The sequence below is a fragment of the Rhinolophus sinicus genome, linkage group LG02 (assembly GCF_036562045.2).
Source record: "Rhinolophus sinicus isolate RSC01 linkage group LG02, ASM3656204v1, whole genome shotgun sequence".
In the NCBI taxonomy this organism is placed as follows: domain Eukaryota; kingdom Metazoa; phylum Chordata; class Mammalia; order Chiroptera; family Rhinolophidae; genus Rhinolophus; species Rhinolophus sinicus.
In genome coordinates this window covers 80,978,333-80,985,480 of record NC_133752.1, presented here as the reverse complement: position 1 = coordinate 80,985,480, position 7,148 = coordinate 80,978,333, and the positions used below count along the sequence as shown (strand labels likewise).

General features: G+C 37.8%; 1 pseudogene; it reads right to left on the bottom strand.

Moving 5' to 3' along the window:
- Positions 1–2,460: 2,460 nt before the first annotated feature.
- On the bottom strand, positions 2,461–3,603 carry LOC109452627 (WD repeat-containing protein 48; annotated as a pseudogene).
- Between the last annotated feature and the right edge of the window lie 3,545 nt (positions 3,604–7,148).

Sequence of the window (7,148 nt, the reverse complement as noted above, 5' to 3'; positions counted from 1 at the left end):
TTTGCCGGGAGCCTGATATCTGGAAAGTTTGGCTCATTTTCAAGGCTACGCATTTTAATGGTACTGACGGAAAACCAAATTTTCAGATTTCAATTATGTATTTCATTGTCTTGACTTTATTTTAATAAGATATTAATTTATTGTCCAATATCTTATTTTCTCTTCTCTAATATAGATATAGTAATAAACTAACTCATACAAATGTTTTGAAGAATAACGAATGAATAAGATTTGGCAACCACACATAAGTACAGAGATGTGTCTTTAAATTAAGGTTATATTAATGGAGGTTGATAAAATATACCAGCAGTAGTGATACAGAAATGTTGAAGGTTAAGTTACACTTTTAAGTTCTTTACATGTATAAATATTTTTGCAAACCAAATTTCAAGTGGCTAAATGGAAAATAATTGAGATAAAAAAATAGAGGGAATTTTGTGGGTAATTCTGAGGTATAAGAGAAATTAAAAAAATTCTGAGGACTTATAATAGGAATCTCTAAGACTATAACCCTCCCAGCCTCTTGCACTCTGTTTAAGTAGAGCAGGTACTAATATTGTTTAAAAGTTTAATTAATCATGTTTTGATTAGATAGTACACATGCATGGTAAAAAATTCAACAAAACTAAGTCTTCTACTCCTGTCTCCCACACCTTGGTTCCTCTCCTCTGAGAAAACTACTCTGTTTTTTGCATTTTCTTCAGAGACAGTCTCTGTGAATATGAGTATATTTCTAAATATGCATTTTCACTTTTATGACATGAATGTTGGCATACTAAAAAGAAAGTCCTATACCTTGCTTTTTTTTCACTTACCAATATCTCTGGAGATTGTTCTATGTCTATACATGTGGCTCTACTGCATCCTTTTTAACATTGCCGAGATCTACGTTATGGACGGAACATAATTGGTTAGGCAGATAACCTCAGCTCAGCATTTTCAAGGTTGTTATATAATAAAGATCATTTTCAGTGGGTATGTCTTCTTCAGAGCTGCTTTGGGCTTTTGATGTGCCATATGAATTATTGCTGGAAATTCATGGCTGCGTTCTCTGGATCACATTCAAAGTCTACATTATAGCATTAACAATTATATTCCTGGGGCCCTTTGCCTTCATGCTTCAATTTTGACTGGGTGTTATTCAGCTATTCTGTATTACCATCAACCTTGAACTTTTTCTTGAAACTCTCCTATTTTTGAATTTCTTCTCTTTGTTATCCCCAATAGCAATGTATAGAAAAGTTTGTGGAAATTAAATTTTTTGAGTCCTTGAATATCTGAATATATCTTTATTCTGTTCTCATAGTAAACTTCATCATTTGTTTGTAGGTATTTAGGTTAAAAATAATTTTTTCAGATGATATTTTAGACGTTAATCCAGCCTTCATTATTTCTATTGAGCATTCTAATTGTTTTTCTTCAAACGTAACCTATTTAGGTCTAAAAGCTTTTAGGAATCTCCATTTTTATTTTTTCTGAACTGTTACTATAGTGTACTTTTTTTCTCTCTTGTGCTGGTTATTTGTTTAGGTTATTCCTTTTAATCTGGAGAATTGTATCCTTTGGTATTGGAAATGTTCTTGTATTATTTCTTTGATAATTTTTATCCATTTCCATTTTTTTTTTTCTGTTTTCTTTTTCTGGAACTCATATTTCTTGAGAATTTGGTCACCGGGCTTCAAACTTTTTTTTCACTTATATATTTCATTTCATTGTATAGTATGTAAGTACTATGAGGGAAGAGATTTCTGTCAGTTTCATTCACTTTGTTTTTCTACTACCTGGAACAGTGCCTAAAACATGGCAGGTGCTCGAAGAATATTTATTGGATATTCTCTGTTTGTTCTCTATCTAGTAGATTTCTTCAACTTTATCTTCCACCCACCTACTGGATTTTTATTATTTTATTATTTTTTAAAAACAACCACAACAGTAATTATTTATTATGAAATGGGTTGGCTCTCAAATTACACAACAGCAAGTTCCTATTAAAAATAACTGTCTTAAATGGTGAAAGCAATTTGTTTGTTTGTTTTAATGACAAAGGACAAAATCTTCATAGATACTGCATGACTGGAATGCACTCTCTTAGAAGAGCTGTAGATATGATGCGTCTCTAATTAGTGCTAACAGACAAAGGTAAGGTCCTTTGAAATAAAAGAAGGAAGCCAAGACTGTGCTGGCCTGTCGTCGTTTTCTGTACATCTTATGGGACATAGTCAGCTGGGGGATCTTCTGCTCTTGCATTCCTCTTCCATTGGGACAGTTTAAGCTACACAAGGAGATTGGTTTCTACATTACATCTGGATTAGTCATTTTAATTGAAAGAGAATCTCGGTCCATATCAAATTGGCCCTTAGAAGTCTTGCTCCTGTTGGGGCTCAGTGGGCTTCCTAGGGCTACGCTTGGGACCACAGAGGAAGGTCAGTAAATAAATACCCAGGAGAGTTCACACACCCTTCATGTGGACTTCTGCCAGTAATGGAGGGTGAGGTCACCATCACTCTTCCATAGGAAGTGTTTCACTGTTTGAATGTCCATATTTGGATCCAACACCTGATCCTAGCACAAAAGTTCAGTTTTCTCCTTTGCCAACACAGCGATATCATCTTCTTTTTCCTGTTCTCCTGTTTTTTTGTTTTGTTTTGTTTCCATTGTTAGAAGAGCTAGTGGTTTGAGACTCATTATCCAAGTTGATAATTTTCTCATAAACATATTCATTAGTTTCTGGACATGAAGATGCATGAGGTTGAGGTGGAAAGGAATTTTATTGAATTTGGGCATAGTTTTCCTTTGACCCAGCAATTCCATTTCTAGGACTTGATTGTGCACAGTGATGTCAATTACCTATTGTAGCACCATCTCATTAAGAAGCATTGACTCAGCCTCACCTCCAGGATCTCAGCAGAACAGCCTGAATAGTGCGCAACCTCCAGCTTCACCACAGATCACGGGGTGTGGGGGGCACTGCAAAGTATAATATCCATTTCCCTTCAGTACTTGGTTCTCCTGCTCTCTATTTACATGGTTTACTTCATTTTCTTCTTCACCCATTGGATTCACACGTCTTCTAGGCCAATATTCTAGGAGTTCCTGGAGAAAAAGTCCTCCTAAGTTCCGTGTTGGATCTGACCCATCAGGGTTGCTGAAGCCAGTATCTTTTGCAGAAACCCAAGCAGCAATGCAGTCACTCTTATCCAAAGTAATAGTCAACATCTCTGTTTTCAAGTCTACTGAGAACCAATTTGGCACATACAGCATCATAAATCTTTTCTTAATTTCATCTTTAAAATCCAGTTTTTCCCGATCTTCAACTTTACACACCTTCAATACATCCCAATATGCCACATTATTATTGGTATCTTTAGTGAATATATGTTTCTTATCATTAAGAATGTGGCACTGAATAACACTAGCACCCCCTTTAATAATCTGGGCAGGTTATATACAAAGGGATGTTATAGGATTTGTACAGTTATTGTCATAATCTCGAGAGGCTCTAAAGTTATGAATTCCCTTCAATGTCCAGTTATTTGCTGTAGATTTAGTTGTTGCAGCGCAGACTAAGAAATATCCATGTAACACCAGTGCCGTGTGGAGCATCCTGTGGCGTGAGGCCAGGGCTTTTAATTCAGAAACGTTGAATTATTGTGAGAAAATGTCCTGTCACTCTGGCAGTGTTTAGGTGGACACAAAAAGGAATAGCATGGTAATTAACCTTTGGAAATATATATGGCACTTAGCTCTTGCCCACATAGGTAAAACAGAGGAAAACAAGTTACAAACAGAATGAAAATGTCATTGTAGGTTTATTAAAAATAACTTATTTGGAACTAGGTTGGTGCAAAAGTAATTGTGGTTTAAAAGGTTAAAAATAATTGCAAAAACTGCAATTACTTTTGTACCAACCTAATAACTTGAAAGTATATTGTTAGTATACTCGAAGGAAAAAAAAAATGTCCTTAATTAAACATCTTATGTACTGAGAAGTAGAAATACCTTGTAAGAATAGTATACAAAGTTAAGGTAGTTAAACTAGCTATTTTTACAGTTAACCATTTTTACAATTCTCTTTTCATGCTATAGTCTCTTTCTCTAGGTAACTTCATCTAAGCCAGGGTTGGCTAGATAGTAACAATTTTAGGTTATGCAGGCCATACATTCTCTGTTGCTACTTAACTTTGCCATTGTAACAAGAAAACACAGATGTTAGGTATAGATGATTGGTGAACCAATGATCTTGGCTGTATTTTAATAAAACTTTATTTATAAGACCTATGGCCTGTGGGCCATAGTTTGCTGACCCCTGATCTAAACCTATGGCTTCAGTGACCACTTACATATGGGTTATTTTCTATATCCCGAGTCCAGAGTTTCCTTCTGTGCTCTGGAATGATATTTCCAATGTCTTACTGATCATTCCAGAGGGACCGGCATCTTTAACATCTTCAGAGATATACTAGTGCCTCTCTTACATCCAGGCCCACTCAAATCTGATGTCTGTACCATGTAACTGTCTTAGTCAATAGCACTGGAGAATAGAAACTCCTTGTTATAAGCAGTTGTGTAGTATTGAAGCTCGTCCTCACAGACTCTGAAGCCAGGCTGCACAGGTTCAAATCAGCTCTACCACTTACCAGTTCTGGACTTGGACAAGTTAATTAGTCTTTTGTGCCCTCAGTGTCCTTATCTGTAAAATGGAATTACTACTAAATGAATAAGATATGTAAAGCACTTAGAACTATGCTTGGCACATGGCATGTGTTATGTTGCAGTGTGCTTTCTTGTGGTTATTATTACTATTTCTTTCACTTTCATTCATAACCAACCAATCAAGGAGTCTTAGGATTTTACTCCTTAAATATGTCTTGAATCTGTACATTTACTTCTATTTTCTCTGCTAACACCATGGTTGGAATTAAGACTACCTCTTGCCCAGTTCCCTGCAAGAATCCCCCTTCCCCCCTTTTCTTTTTTCACTCTGAGAACCTTCCTGCTATTCTCCCTGTATTTACTCTCACTTTCTTCCAATCCATTTTCCACAGAGCTCCTAGATAGATCTTCCAGAAATACAAACATCTGCTTATATCACCCACCTTCTTAAAACTCTCCAACGATTTTCCATTGTTCTTGGGATAAAACCACCATCCTAGAGGCGCAATCTGATCTATCTCTCCAGACTCATCTCTCACCTGCTCCACCTGGAATCATCACTCCTGCTCCTACTGTTCCAGAGTTCTGCTTTCCAGCCACTCTGGTTCTTCATTACTTAAAATGTACTTGCTCAGCTCCTTCACACCTCAAGGTCTTTGCACATGCTATCTGTCCTATCTGCCTGAAATGTTCTTCCCTGTTCAGATTTACCTAGGTAATTCCTCCTACATTCATACATGCATCTAACACCTTGCATTTTCCTTCATATCTTCATAATTTATTATGTCTATTATTTAAAATGGTCTCTACTACTAGAATGACACTCTTTGAATATGTGCGTGTATGTGTGGCTTTTATTTATTGTTGTTTCCTCGGTGTCCAGTGCAGTACTTTTGCTCAGTAAATATTAGGTGAATGAATTATCTAAATATTTTACGTCAATAATTTGCCTACAACCTCAGTGACTCAACTACGTGCTGGCTTAAATATTTTGCATTTGTACAGTTAGTTCTTACTTAATGGCATTGATAGGTTCAGCAACTTTAAGTGAAATGATGGATAATGAAACTATTTCACCATAGGCTGATTAATGCAAATCTCATCAACATTCCAACACTGAATACAATGACGTTATTAAAGGACCTGCTGTATATGGTTTTGTGCTTTATAAAATACTTTCACATACATTAGCTCACAACAGCCCAGGGGATTAGGGGTGGCAACTCTGGTTATTTTGATTCTATAGCTGAGGAAATATAATTAGGGTCATGTAACTAATAAGAGAAGTAATATGGCTTTTGAGATACCCACTCCATGGGTCTCCTCTCTACATCATTCTGGTGTTTTCTTGGGTATCAGGACAAAGCGTGGACAAGAACATCTCTGGCTGTCATGAGTGAGAAGCCACTGCTGGATTGAGACCAGCTGAGATTCAATTTTGAGGTGTGCGAATTGAGACTTATTCCAGTTTCCACTGGAGCAGGGGATTAGGATGAGCCAGATCTGGCAAGAGCGGGTGCCCTGAGACCTTGATGGGAGGACGGAACTTGGAAAACAGTCTGTGCATTGAACCAATAATGATCAAGCACCAGCTACACGTGTGTCCAGTGTTTGGTGCTGTGCGACACAAAGGTCGTATAACCTGGTCTCTGCCCTCAAGAAACTTGTAAAACCTATAGCAAAGCACATGAATAGATGTTTAAAAATACAAATTGTACTGTATTTCGTATGTCAGATGAGTTAAACAATACCACATGGTGTTGATTTTTTGAAGACTATGCTAGCCAAGCTTGAATAGTAGGAAAGAGATGGACAATTGGAAGAGACAGATTTGTTCATTAAAAGAAGTTTCTTGGGGACCTACCACATGGCGAGCTTTTATCTACACACTGGGGATGCAACAGTGAGCAAAACAGTCACCACTCCTGCTTTTATGGATATGTGAGGAAGGAAAAGAGAGAGTCGTATTCCAGGGATAGTGAGTAGATCATTTTGCCTAGAATGGCACTATTCTATATGGTTTCAATGAGCCACATGTGGTTATTTACTTTTAAATCCGTTAAAATAAATTAGAAAAAATAGCAAAGCAATTCAGTTCCTCAGTCATACCAGCCACATTGCAAGTACTCAATAGCCACATGTCATGCGGGAGACCCTGCTCGTTGCGCCATTTGTCGTGCGGGGAGGCCTGCAGGGTCTCTGGTCCCGCTCCCCACATAACGCAGGATATGGTGAGGCCAAAAAGGAACACCCACGGAGCCATAGGTAGGGGAGTCATACCACTACGGTCTCACTGGAGGCTGGGTTCACTGGACGTGCGACCTGCTGTCCGTTTTGTCTGCAACCCACCGACGACTCTCTTTCACTCTCCTCCACTCTCCTCCATTCTCCTCCACTCTCCTCCACTCTCCTCCACTCTCCTCCGTAGCCGCAGCAGTTATATTGGCGGCTAATTGGCTAACTGGCTACAGCTGACGGCCAATCAGCCACAGCTG